At 45.1% G+C, this 14448-nt stretch overlaps 1 protein-coding gene across 1 annotated transcript in view; it reads left to right on the top strand.

The window, feature by feature from the left end:
* ROR2 (ROR family WNT receptor 2) overlaps positions 1–14448 on the top strand; it is a 160584-nt gene that overhangs the window by 78303 nt on the left and 67833 nt on the right. The gene's annotated exons all lie outside the window — the stretch shown is intronic.

Genomic DNA, 14448 nt, shown 5'->3' with positions numbered 1-14448 from the left:
ACATATTTTCTTATACTCCTGTTTCCTATATCCCTCCACCCTACCCGCCACCCACCGTGCGTGATTAGATACTTCCAGCCTTATTCTGTTCTGCGCCTTTCATGTTCTTGCGTGCAATTGTATACCTGATTACTTATTGTGGTACTTGCCCTGACTGCATTTGTAGGGCCAAGGTCATGGGTCAGAATGGAGGGAAGTTGTTAGATGCGTGTTAGGGATGAAAGAATTCACAACTGGGGAGACAGCAACAAAAAGATTATATTTTGGAGTACACCTGTCCAGGAAGCTCTCTATTCTACCCCTCCTCCTGATTTTCCATTCCCCTCCTTCCCAACCATCACATCGTTCCATGATAGGAAGGCCATCTGTCCTACTTTGAAGAGCCAAATCCTCTATTTGAAGGGCTGTTCTGGTTCAAGTCCTGTTTAAAGATAAGAAACCTAAACAAGGAAAGTAGGAGGCTTGGCCCTTCCTCATAAAATATCTAGGTAAATTTCAGACCCTCCAAGTGTCCCTATTTTCCAGGGACGTCCCTGATTTAGAGAAGCCGTCCTGGTTTCTGATTTGATCCCGGAATGTCCCACTTTTCCTTAGGACAGTGATGGGCAACCTTTTGAGCTTGGTGTGTCAAAATTCGCCAAAAAACCGAGCATAACTCTGGTGGTGTGTCACTTCGAGAAAAAAACCACAGTTTTGCAATATTTATAGTTTAAATAACAAAAATGTATAATTGTAATATATAACTGTATTTAATAAACCAAAAACTCATTATTTAACCTAGCCAAACCGAAAACCCCTTATTTATCACAAAGTGCCCAGAGTTGTTGAGCTTTTTGGGGGGAGCTGCTGACCAAAGTTTGGGAGATTTTTGTGGGGGTGTGTGTGCAAAAGTTGCTTTGCTTTTGGGGGGGGATGCCCCAAAGCTGCTGCACTTTTTTGGGGGAAAGAGAACAGAAATAAATGACGAATAATACCTTTGCTGGAACTAACATGCAGCACCGACATAGTCTGCCAAAGCACCAAAAAAACCAGCACAGAGCGGGTTAAAAAATGAACTCTGTTACACCCAATCATCGTCTGCCAAAGCGCCAGAAAAAACAGCACAGAAAGGGTTCAAAAATCAATCTCTGGCTACCAGCAACAACAACAAAAGGATCCGGGTTTTAACCGCGGAGACAAGCTGTAGCGTGAGGAGGAGCAGGAGAACAAATGGCGAGGGGGACAACAACAATGGGGGGAAAGAAAGAACAGCAACAACGCGAATGGGCCGATGGGGCGCATGCCAACAGTGAGGGCTCTGTGTGTCATGTCTGACATGCGTCTCATAGGTTCACCATCACTGCCTTAGGATGTCCCTAATTTCATTGGAGAAATGTTGGAGTTATCCAGTCCCCGAGCTGTCTGAAGGCAATCCTGTATAGCAGGCTTCCTCAAACTCGGCCCTCCAGATGTTTTGGGACTACAACTCCCATGATCCCTAGCTAGCAGAACCAGTGGTCAGGGATGAAGGGAATTGTAGTCTCAAAACATCTGGAGGGCCGAGTTTAAGGAAGCCTGCTGTTGTTGGAAGTTTCAAAAAATGTTTCATGCTTTATTATGTTTTTATATTCCGGCGTATAAGACGACCCCCAACTTTTCCAGTTAAAATATAGAGTTTGGGATATACTCACTGTATAATAAATACGACCCGGCGTATAAGACTACCCCTGACTTTTGAGAAGATTTTCCTGGGTTAAAAAGTAGTCTTTCACGCAGGAATATACAGTACGTTGGAAGCTGCCCAGAGTGGCTGAGGCAACTCAGTAAGATGTGTGGGGTATAAATAGGAAAATTTTCATTATGGAATGGGACATACCTATTTTCATCACAGGAATGTTGCAGGGTATGAATTTTTAGTAAGTGATCATAAATTTGCATTTGTACAAATGCTCCAACAAATGCAGATTTTATGCAAATATATGCAGTGCAGCTCCTCCTCTTCTTTGGCAATGTGTAAGTGGCTACCTTGGCCACTGAGCACACAAAACTCTCATTAGGATGTTTTGGGCCTTCTCTCTCTCTCTCTCTCTCTCTCTCTCTCTCTCTCTCTCTCTCTCTCTCTCTCTCTCTCTCTCTCTCGATTTTATTATTTCCCATAGACTGGCTTTGGGAGATGCTTCATGCACTAGAAATCAAATCTCTCTATATTCCAGTAGAGAAGATCCAGTGCTTGCATTATAGTACACCCTTCCAGAGGCAGATGCTGACATTGTATGGATTGGGTTGTGGCATGAAAACAGTTTTAATTTAGCAAGTATTTCCTGAATGCTAATTTTATCTTGTCACATTCAAGGGCGTCTTACCCATAGAGGCTAGTTCTGGAGGGCGCCAGGGAAGAGGCGGAGGCTGGACATGGTGCCTCCCAGCACCAGCTCACTGCTCTTGCCCTCCTCTGCCATGCCACACTGAAGCAGTGCCACAACTGGAGCCTCTATCTGCCGTGGCCACTGCAGCACGAAGCAGTCAGCTGAGCCGGGAGGTGCCGCGTCCAGCCTCCGCCTCTTCCCCGCTGAAGGAGCTGCCCTCCAGTCACTGCCCATCTCCTCCAGCCCCGCCATCAGCAGTGTCCTCCCTAAAAAAAAAACTCTGGGAAACGGGGTGGGGTGGGGTGCCGGAGTGAGCTTTGCACCACAGCACCAGATATACTTAAGACGGCCCTGGTCACATTTAATATTCCACAGCAGTGGCTCCCAAACAGTTTTCTCCACAGACCACTTCAAAATTGCTGAGGATCTCCGCAGATCACTCAGTAGATTTCCTGTTCTGCCCTCGATGTTTAATTGTATTTTTATACACTCTGCAGGCTACCTGAATGAAGCTAGCAGGCCACAGGTGGCCCACAGACTACAGTTTGGGAAACATTACTCTACAGTGTATATATGATGTATGCTAGGTAAAGGTAAAGGTAAAGGGACCCCTGACCATTAGGTCCAGTCGTGACCGACTCTGGGGTTGCGCGCTCATCTCGCATTATTGGCCGAGGGAGCCGGTGTATAGCTTCCAGGTCATGTGGCCAGCATGACAAAGCCGCTTCTGGCAAACCAGAGCAGCACATGGAAACGCCGTTTACCTTCCCGCTGTAGCGGTTCCTATTTATCTACTTGCATTTTGACGTGCTTTCGAACTGCTAGGTTGGCAGGAGCTGGGACCAAGCAACGGGAGCTCACCCCATCACAGGGATTCGAACTGCCGACCTTCTGATCAGCAAGCCCTAGGCTCAGTGGTTTAACCACAGCGCCACCTGGGTCCCTATGATGTATGCTACTTCGTATTTTATTTTGCTGTAAACTTCTTAGAGGTCTGTGATTATAGGTGATAAACAAATTTACATGCTCCCATATTGCAAACTCAGAATTCGCTTCAGTGAATGGGAATAATCTGTTAAACTTCAGCTAGTAACCTTACTAGTAATAGTAAGCTAATGCGTAATAGATGTTTCAGTGTATCTGAAGAAGTGTGCATGCACACCAAAGCTCATACCAAAATAAAAACTTAGTTGGTCTTTAAGGTGCTACTGAAGGAATTTTTTTATTTTGTTTCGACTCAGACCAACACGACTACCTACCTGTAGCGTAATAGATGTGTTCATCCTGGCAAGGTATCACCTACCCTATATATGGAGATTTCAGGGTGTGAGTGTTGGTTGATAACTTTCTTATATCAATTTGCATCTTCCATATCAAAAGCTTATCTCAATGCAACGTTTTCTGCAGTTATTTTTCCTCAGAAGGGACCTGCTTTTAGCATGACCTCCTAATTGTTGAATTGCTGTTTTTCATTCTCCCTCTCAACAAGGAGACACTCTTTAATTGCAAAAGGAGAGAGAATGCCTGGAATGCAAGCTACCTCCTGTTAGCCTGCAATCATGGGGTCAATTTGCACTAATTGCACCAAAGCAGCTGTTGCCTTGAGGGGTACAGAAGTGCAGTTTCTCAACCAGAGGCCAAAGGAGAGAGGCCAGCCAGAGAGCTTACTTGCTCTTCCAGGAGCATTATCCAAACACCACTAGGCAACATGAAGGACAATAAGACAGGGATCAGACTAATCCCACTTGCCCCATCAAAGGCGATGAAGCCTTTAAAGTCTTACTTCATCCTAAAACTGGCAGCAATTTTCAATTATACTTTTATTGACAGATTCAAATGCTTATTGTCAACACAACTAGTTAATTTGGATCTGGCATGATTTATAAGGCAATCAAGAGATCTTTTTTCTTTTTTAAAAAAAGCCTATTTTAAATCTTTCAACGCAAGTGGTGAGAAGAGACTTGCATAGCATCTCTCTTCTGTGGCTGCATGAATAGGTCTTAGATGCTGCGTTTCCAACTAAGCCCAACCCAGAAGGTAAATTTATCCATGTAGGATCTGAGTCAGTGTGTCCTCAGATATAGCCATTGTTTTAAGAAATTTGCTGACATCTGACCTTGGCCCTTAAATGGAAGATCATTTCAATGGTTGCAAACTGTTGTTGCTTTATAATACTGAGGGTGGAGGGGATAGCATAGCCTCATGGGAAGGACACCCGGTCCTTTAAGTAGGCATTTCCAAGAAATTTCATTTACGGGATTCTTGCCCACAGTAGTAGATATGATAGTAATCCGAACTGAATTCGCCCATTCCCTTCCATTTTAGTTCACTGGTGCCCAGGATGTCAATATTTATTCTTGCCATCTCATTTTTGACCACATCCAGCTTACCATTATCCATGGTTCTTACATTCCAGGTTCCTATGCAATATTTTTCTTTACAGCATTGGACTTTCCTTTCACTTCCAGACATATCCGCAACTGAGCGATCTTTCGGCTTTGGCCCAGCCGCTTCATCAGCTCTGAATCTACTTGTATTTGTCCTCTGCTCTTCCTCAGTAGCATGTTGGACGCCTTCTGACCTGAGGGGCTCATCTTCCAGCGTCATAACTTTTAAATGCCTGTTGTCTTTGTCCATGGAGTTTTCTTGGCAGGGATATTGGAGTGGCTTGCCAGTTCCTGCTCTAGGTGGATCACATTTAGTCAAAACTCTCCACTATGACCTGTCCATCTTGGGTGGCCCTGCACGGCATAGCTCATAGTTTCTCTGAGTTATTCAAGCCCCATCGCCATGACAAGGCAGTGATCCATGAAGGAGATCTGTTGCATATGTTAGGCTATATCTTTTAATGTGTTGTAGAATCTTTTGGGAAAGCGTTGTGGGACTAGCAAGAGAGGTATGAGTACATAAGGGAAAGAAAGAGTACCATATATTCCGGCGTATAAGACGGACTGGGCGTATAAGACGACCCCCAACTTTTCCAGTTAAAATATAGAAGTTTGGGATATACTCGCCATATAAGAAATACGACCCGGCGTAGAAGACGACCCCCGACTTTTGAGAAGATTTTCCTGGGTTAAAAAGTAGTCTTATACGCAGGAATATACAGTATATGATGGAGAAACACCACAAACTCTGTGGGGAGGTAAAAGTCATCATTCAAAGCCATTCTAAGATTTCCCTTGAACATTTCACAGGTACCCTCAATTGCTTTTAAATATACTGTACCTTTGTAATTCCAGTTGCCATAACTCTGCAAATTTCTACAGAAAAAGGGCCTCGAATCCTAGATTTCTGGAAATGAGATTCTGCAGCAGATTCTGTATGTCACCAACCAAAGAGAAACAGCCTTACAGGAACCTGCTGCTTGGATATAGCTGTTGGTAATCAACCAAAGGGAACCCCATAACTAATTACAAACACATGAGAGTGTTTATAGGAGTATGAATACATTCCCAAATTGACTGATTCTGTGATCTGGTGCAGCATATGTCTGCCAGCCTTTTTAAAGGTCTGTAACTTGTCAGATAAACTGTAATTTCTCAGCTAGTGAGAGAGCACAGCTGCTGTGTGGGTCCAGAGTAACAAAAATATTTCAACAAAAGAAGACTGAGCTAAAAAAAAAGGTAACTGCTATTGGACATTACTTTCTTTCAAGCCAAATAATCTTTCAGTGCCATCCTCTAGTTATGGCTCTACCCAAAGTTGGACTGTTGAGAATAGTTTAAAAAATTATTGATATTCATTCCTTCTCTCTTCCTTGATGCGCGCGCGCGCACACACACACACACACATATTGCTGAATAAATAATAAAATTGCTTTTCATATTGCAACAATGTAACTTAGTTTGATACAAAATATAAATGTGATCTCCATCCTATTAATTTAAAAACGCTTTACATCACACACACTTAACCCCCCCCCCCACATGTTGCACATTGTTAAATCACATCTGTAGTTTAATTTGAAATGCTTCCAAAATTGCTTCCAAAACATGTTGTGGTTGAGACACGAACCTGATTACAAAATGAATGTTCATCATGTCAGCTGTGAAAGGCAAATTTTATTTGTTTACTCAGTTTTGTTTGTTTAAAATGTAGCAAATGGAAACCTGGGAAAAAAGCTTGTATGCAAAGTGTATTCTGGGAAGGTAGCCTTAAAGCCCCCAGAATAGTTGCCTGATGTGACCACCTCACTCTGCCCAATAGTAGGACCGGCCCCCAAGTCAGAGCTCATGTGGCTGATTCCCTGAGTAGGGTGACCTGTGGCCCCCCAGATATAAATGGATTACAATTGACCACTGGCCATGCTGATGGAGTTGTGGTCCAACATCTCAAGGGCACTAGATCCCCTAGCCCTGGGTTAAACAATGGATGCTTGCAACCAGGTAAATATTTAGGGCAACCTCCCCCAACCTGGCACCATCCAGATGTTTTAGACTACAGCTCCTCTATTATCCTTGACCAAATGGCCATACCAGCTTGGTAAAGGGACGCGGGGGGCGCTGTGGTTTAAACCACTGAGCCTCTTGGGCTTGCCCAAGTTGGCGGTTTGAATCTCCGTGACGGGGTGAGCTCCCGCTGCTCTGTCCCAGCTCCTGCCAACCTAGCAGTTTGAAAGTACGCCAGTGCAAGTAGATAAATAGGTACCGCTGTGGCGGGAAGGTAAACGGCATTTTCCCGTGCGCTCTGGCTTCCGTCACGGTGTCCCGTTGTGCCAGAAACAGTTTAGTCCTGCTGGCCACATGATCTGGAAAGCTGTCTGAGGACAAACGCCAGCTCCCTCAGCCTGAAAAGCGAGATGAGCGGCGCACCCCATAATCGCCGTTGACTGGACTTAACCGTCCAGGGGTCCTTTACCACAGCGTTTTTCAACCTTTTTTGGGCAAAGGCACACTTGTTCCATGAAAAAAACCACGAGGCACACCACCATTAAAAAAGTTAAAAAATTTAACTCTGTGCCTATATTGACTAGGGGAGGGGAATGTCTGTGCCACTAGCTGTGGGGAGCCTCCTTTTACAGCAGCAGTCTATCCCCAATAATTTAGGTGCCAGGGGTTAAAGAAGTGGAGACAAGGCATTTTCATAAGAACCTAAGAAGAGTCCGCTGGATCAGGCCAGTGGCCCACCTAGTCCAGCATCCTGCCCTCACAATGGCCATCCAGAGGCCCCATTGGGAAACCCACAAGCAGGATTCAGGCACAAGACCACTTTCCCCCTCCTGTAGTTTCTGGCACCTGGCATCCAGAAACACTGCTGCTTCCAAATGTGGCAGGGCAGAGGAGAGCCCTCAGCAGGTTGCCCTCTCCTCCACGAAACCCAGCGATGTTGGTGGTCATCACTGCCTCCTGTGGGAGGGAGTTCCTAAGTTTAACAATGTGCTGCAGTTAGGAAGTCCGTCCTTTTACCTTCACTTCCAGTGCCAGGACCTCTGACCTGCTCTGCGTGCCCTTCCCACGTGCATTGCAAGGTTTGCTCCCTTAAGGGAGAGGATCTAGGGGAGAAAGGGGGTGCTTCCCTCCTGCACCCCCACCCTAGCCCCCCACCATCCCTTGTCTCTCCTCCTCTGCACCTTTCCAACACCCTCCACCCACCCAAGGTCCCTTTATTATTGAACCTGGTGGTCATCTGCTCACCCTACTGAAAGCTGCAAATGAGCCATTCTGCCTCCTCCAGCGAGGAAGATGAGTCCATTACTGACCTCCCCTTCCGCCCGCCCCCACTAGCGTTATTAAGCCTCTCTAGGAATTGGATTCTTTGGATTTAACCATTATAGATCCACTTGAAATTCCCTTTCCCCCCACCCCCGCAAGTGGTGCCTCCCGGGCCGAATTTCAGGGCAGGAAATTACCTTTACCTTTTCACGCAGCTTGCTACATTTGTACGTAAGTGAAGAAAGAATGCACATATCGAGTCAGCAAGAGGACCGAGAGCGAGACAAACAGCAGCAGCAGCACCCGCCGGCCGCCTCTCATGTCCGAGGCCGTGGTGGTGGCTGCTGAAAGCTGCGCTCGCCCCACATCGTGACCCGGCCGGCTTCCTTTCCGGCGGGTCAGTGTTTATTAATGGCGGCCGCCAGGCACGTGACAAGGCAGCAAATCGCCCTTCTTGTCACCGCACGTCGCGGCACACCAGCCAGCGTCTCGCGGCACACTAGTGTGCCGCGGAACAGCGGTTAAGAAACGCTGCTTTACCAGGGGTCCAGGGGCAGGCATGTTTGAATACGCTATTCATTTTGCTTTGCCAATTTATCACCACTAGAGAGTGGGTTATACCATCTCTGATGAAAAATAAAAAAAATTCCTTCAGCATGCACACGAAAGCTCATACCAAAATAAAAACTTAGTTGGTCTTTAAGGTGCTACTGAAGGAATTTTTTTATTTTACTTCGACCCAGACCAACACGGCTACCTACCTGTAACCACATCTCTGATGAGTTCGTTTATCCTTTTGACTGCATCTCCACTAGAGATAGGAAAGCCTGGGGGGAAAACTGGAAAAACTGTTGGAATCACCAAAGAGGGTGTTTCCGTACTCTGTTTCCGTTTGTTTTTGCTTTCACTTCTGACTTCTCTCTGAGGAACACCAGAATTCCTGGTTTGTCTGGGGGTCCTAGCCCCCGGCCAACCTGACAGACACCCCCCCCATTTCCCCCCCAAAGCCGTTCCCCCCCCCGGGGAAATTGAAAAAAGACAACAACACAGTTTGATATAGTTTGAATATCCCCCCCCCCCAATTTTCCAGGAAAACAACGGCTTTGGAAAAAACTGAGGGGGAAACCCTGGGTTTTTCTTCCAAATTTTCCGGGTTTTTTCCAGGCCTTCCCATCTTTAAACCCTTTCTAGCTCATGAAATGCCACAATAAGTGATTATCCAGATATGAAGAACCCTTTCTAGACCAAGAGGCCACTTGCCGTCTCAGATACAAAAGTGGACAGAACAGTGAATGCCAATTTTATCTTTTTAAAAATATATATATATGGCATTACCTCAAGTACCATATCAGATGGCAGAAGTAATGTTATATTTTTAAGAGAAAATAATTCCATCTTCATATATTTCCCCTATTTTAGAAGCCTTTCTCCCCTGATTGTGTTCTAGATTGCTGGTGATTGTCCAGTCCTTTGTACACCTATGACTTCTACCACATAATTTTTCTTCTGTCTGTATGTATGAAAGGCAGCTGGAAAATTTTGTACTTCAGTCTGCTTGACAATCAAGGCAATATCACATTTTCCAGCAGAGGAACAAAATCCTTGCTGTGTGATTTAACAGTCAGCTCTTGCTTTCAGAACAGTGTACACTTTGTTTATCTGGGGATTAGTGAAAATCCCATAATTCATCACTAGTCTGTCAGAAGTAAGTTTTAGTTGATTTAGTGCTTCATTCTACATTGGAAATGTATACACTTTTACCTTAAATGTTTAATGTTCTTTCTCAAGCACTACTTTATGGCATCATGTTGTATTTATAATAGCTTCAGTTTACTTTTTGAAATGACAGCTCATATTAATGAATTAAGAAATGCTTTATAGAACATTGCTACGGAGATAAAGAAATATGACCTGATAAAATGTCTTCAGGAGACTGTTATAATACAGAGGTTGTATTTTAGGGAGACTGTAAATTTATTTTCACATATACATCAGCCGATCTCATACTGATGATAAAAATTTCAAGTAGGTTATTAAATCCAAAACAGAAGAATACTTTTACCTTATATTCAGGTTTTTCCCCCATAGTGGGTCTTGCAGCTACTGTATTTGGATTAATGTAAATCAGGCATCCCCAAACTGCGGCCCTCCAGATGTTTTGGCCTACAATTCCCATGATCCCTAGCTAAGAGGACCAGTGGTCAGGGATGATGGGAATTGTAGTCCAAAACATCTGGAGGGCCGAAGTTTGGGGATGCCTGATGTAAATAATCTGATATTGTAGTTAGAAATATGTCTATGTATTTTGATTTTTCCCCCATATCATAGACTGCTTCAAGATCTATGAATAGCAAGTGATCTATACTGTAAATTGATTAAAACTATAAACAAACAAAATACAAATAATAATGTACGGGTCCATTAAAGCCATTCTTTCATGCAAAATATCCAAACTCCTTTCTCTCTCCCTGCCCCAGGTGCACTGGAAAATTAGCTGCCACTTAGAATGATGTAAGGACACCAGTGTTTTACCTAAGAAAACGCTGTCACTTATTTTTCCTTTCCTTAAGAAACTCGGTCCCATCATAGATTCCACATTGGCCTCTCATTCTACATCCAGTACTTTATCAGATCTTACCTTTCTGCAAGGCTGTTCCCAATCTGCTCTTCTCCCATCATAGCAATTTTTCCTCCAATGGCAGCTTCTGTATAAGAGGAGTTAAGATCACACCACTAATGTCTTGGCTTCTGAAAGGAAATCCCATCTCACTAAGGTCATAAACACTCACCTTCGTGCTGGGTCTGTGAGCCTTACCAAGTTTAATTATAAAGTCTCTGACATCTGTGTTAGGTGGGCTAAGAACCAAAAGGCCAGGTTGATAAAACATTGCATTTACCGTATGTTTTTATAGCACTGAGTGGATTTAGAAGGCCTCATTTGCATCCAGGCAAACATATGAGCTCACAACACATTAGCGCTAGATCTCATTCTCAAGGTTAGGATTCCACTTTGGGTTCACGGTGTATGGTGGCATGGGCGTACCCAGCATGGGGCAGGGGGGGCAGCTGCCCCCCACGAAGCAAAAAAATAAAAATAAATCGTCCTGCTTCACGATGGATGGCTGCAGCTGAGCTGGAGATGCGTCGGGGTCCCGCAAGAAGAGCCTGAAGCGGCTCAGCAAGGCACAGCGGCGTCGCTAGCCTTCTGGCTGCCTGGGGCGGCAAATCAGAAGGCACCCCGCTGGGGGGGCGGGGTGTCCGTTGCGCGCATAAAGGCCAGCGACGCCGGTGGGAGGAAGGGAACCGCGCGAAGGGAAAGGAGGAGCAATGGAGACAGGGAAGCGGCTTCCTCTTCTCCGTTTCTCCCTCCCCCTCCTCGAGCTCCAGCATGAGGGCAGCACTGGAGCCGCGTCCCTAACCAGCCCAGCCCAGCCCCGCCGGCGGCAGCGCTGCCACTTACTGCTCCTGCTGGCCACGACCCAATGGCGTGCCCAACCCCGCTGGCCCCGACTCTGAGGGCTGCACATGGGCCGCTCCTGGCAGCTGCAACCATAGCCCACGGCGGCACGGCACCTCAGCAGCTCCCGGGTTGGCGCGCCCTCGGAGTGCGCAGCAGATGCCGCCACCGCTTTTGTTTGGGCTGCAGCGGCAGCAGAAGCCACAGAAAGGGGAGGGGGATTCGCAGCAGGAGGCGGAGAAGGCGGAGGGACTCTAAGCCACAGAGTCAGGCCTTGCCCCCAGAGAGGGACGGAGGGAAAGGAGGGCGGACTTCAGCTTGCGCCCCCGCCGGGTCTGTAGGAAGCGGAGGCAACTCGAGCGCACAGCTTCTCGGTTGCTCAGCCAGCCCTTCCTCTATCCCTCCCTCCTCCTCCTACTCAGGCAGGGCAGCCGTCGGTGGAGGTGGCGAGGTGGCGCCGCGCTGCCCCCCACAAAGTGGAGTGGTTCCCAAACTCAATCCGTTCTGGAAGTCCATTCAACTTCCAAAACATTCGCAAACCAAGGTGCAGCTTCTGATTGGCCCCAGCAGCCAAGACAGACGTCCGGCTTCCAAAAAACATTCACAAACCGGAAAACTTACTTCCGGGTTTGCAACGTCCGGAAGCCGATATGTTTGGGAGCCAAGATGTTCAGGAACCAAGGTACCACTGTATATAAAGAAGTTTCAACTTAAAAAAGGGGGGGGGGCAATGTAAAACCACCACAATTTAAGAATAAAAAGAATAGATAGGAACATAGGAACCAGCTTAATTGTATACATCTCCAATAACATTATTGCTTTCTCAAATTAAAGAAATATCCCAACTAAGTTTTCTACAGCTGCAGCTGTTCAAGTTTAATTATATCTATGCAAATTTGCAACCCGGAAAACAGCAATGTTACTGTTTAAACAACTAGTATAAATAGTGAACCGCTCCATTAACAAGAATATAAATAAATTGAGACAGGTAAGAGTTCTCTAGAGCTCCAAGTTTATGTTATGCAAAAACTTCAACAGCTGTAATTTGTAGGTCCTTACAGACTGAGAGGTGTGACTGATGTGAACTGTAGGAATCAACATTTGGTGAATGTATATTTTGTCACTTTGCCAAAAGCCAGGACTTTGCTAATGCTCCTTTCACTGTCTACAGTCTTTGAATAAGGATACATCTCTTGCTAAAATATTTCCTTGGAAGAGTATTAAGATACACATTATGAGAGCAACTCAACATAATGCTAAATCTATCTATCCTTAAGTGCAAGAATTTCTGCTTGCTTGCTTCAACGATATTTGCTGTCCTTATGCTGTGTGCTGTTTAGGGGGTTCTGCTTATAACCCCATGAACCAATGGGGGGGCAGAGGTGTGGGGCAAGAGGGAGGGGGCCCGGTTGTACTAGCAAAAATCCTTGTGTGGGCATTTGCTAGTGGAATTGGTCAGTAAAATCCAACCCTTTGTTTACAGAAATAGAATATATGATATTGTTAGTTTTTTGATTACTTTCTGGACTTTTAGTACTGTACACATAACCGAATGCCTTCCAACTTGTGCAAAGTACATGCTGATTCCTGGACCGTCCGCGGGCCGGATTTAGAAGGTGATTGGGCCGCATCCGCCCCCCGGGCCTTAGTTTGGGGACCCCTGTTTTAGAGCCATCTTCTGGTTAGCTTTATATATTATATATATTATATATTATATATTATATATTATATCTGGTTAGCTTTATATATTAGAAATACAGTGGTGTGTAACATTTTTGGATGCCTGTCACATGAACGGAAAAAAATGGCAGTTGTCTTTGATCTGTTGATGAGATTTTTTAATAAATCACTACCATCCATGTGGAGAGGAGATAATGTTTCAGGGATGCTTGCTGTTTTCTCTCTCTCTTGAGTATTTAACACAGAACAGTGAGTGGTCCAGAGATATCAGGGGGTTATTTATCACCCCACCCCACCCCACCCCACTTTCAGCGCACACAGAACACTCCTTACATTGCCAAGTGTTAAATTGTGTAAAACCTATATGGAAATTGTAAGTCTCAACATATTGTAAGCCCCAGATATAATCTTCAAATGAGATTTTCATTAGCTGGTTGTCAAGCAAACTTTATTTGTTAGATAGAACATGTTGTCAGAAGCTGACATTTTAATTAGTTTTTTTTTTTGTCATTGGTGATTTACAGCAGCCTCTGAATGCTTAACACAGTTTAGACCAGGCATGTCCAAAGTCTGTTTTGGGGGCCTGATCCGGCCCGCCGTACGGTTTAATCTGGCCCCTGTGGCAGTTTATTTCCTGGGGTAAAAGGTAAAATCCCCAAAAATAAAGTTCAGCAAGCTCAATCCTAAAAAAAGCTCAACAACTTGGTTAGCCCATTGGTCAGCCCTCATGGCCCTTCACTTCATCAAATCTGGCCCTCTTTGAAAAAAGTTTGGACTCCACTGGTTTAGACTGTGTGTGCGCTGTGTGTGTGTGTGTGTGTGTGTGTGTGTGTGTGTGGTGTGTGATAGACTTTTGGGGCTATTGTGTGGATCAGTTAGTGCATTTAGAAGATTTGCCCAAGGATCATTGATCAACGTGAGACGATGTTGTTCATTGTAAATCAAAGCACCCTTCATCTCACCTCCTAAATTACATTGATAGATATCTCCACATTTTATCTGTGGTGCTGAATGGGGAAATCGTAGTCAGTTTGGATATACGGCATGTTGAATGCACCGTTAAATATTCAGTAACGTAAATTAAGTTTGAAAGGTGTTAACATAAACTACAGCCAAGGTGGTACCCTTCAAATCAGACCCAGCCATTGTGTTCAATGGTCGGGGATAATGAGCGTTACAAGCTAACAATATTTGGACGGCACCACATTGGTTATCCCTGCCTTAGAGATATTATTCCTTCCTTCATTTGATCTCTCTCATTTTCTCGTCTGACATTCGTGGTCACACAGAGGCCCCATTAAACACACTAATT

The sequence above is a fragment of the Zootoca vivipara genome, chromosome 10 (genome assembly GCF_965207765.1).
Source record: "Zootoca vivipara chromosome 10, rZooViv2.hap1.1, whole genome shotgun sequence".
In the NCBI taxonomy this organism is placed as follows: domain Eukaryota; kingdom Metazoa; phylum Chordata; class Lepidosauria; order Squamata; family Lacertidae; genus Zootoca; species Zootoca vivipara.
This window is presented reverse-complemented; position numbering and strand designations above follow the sequence as displayed.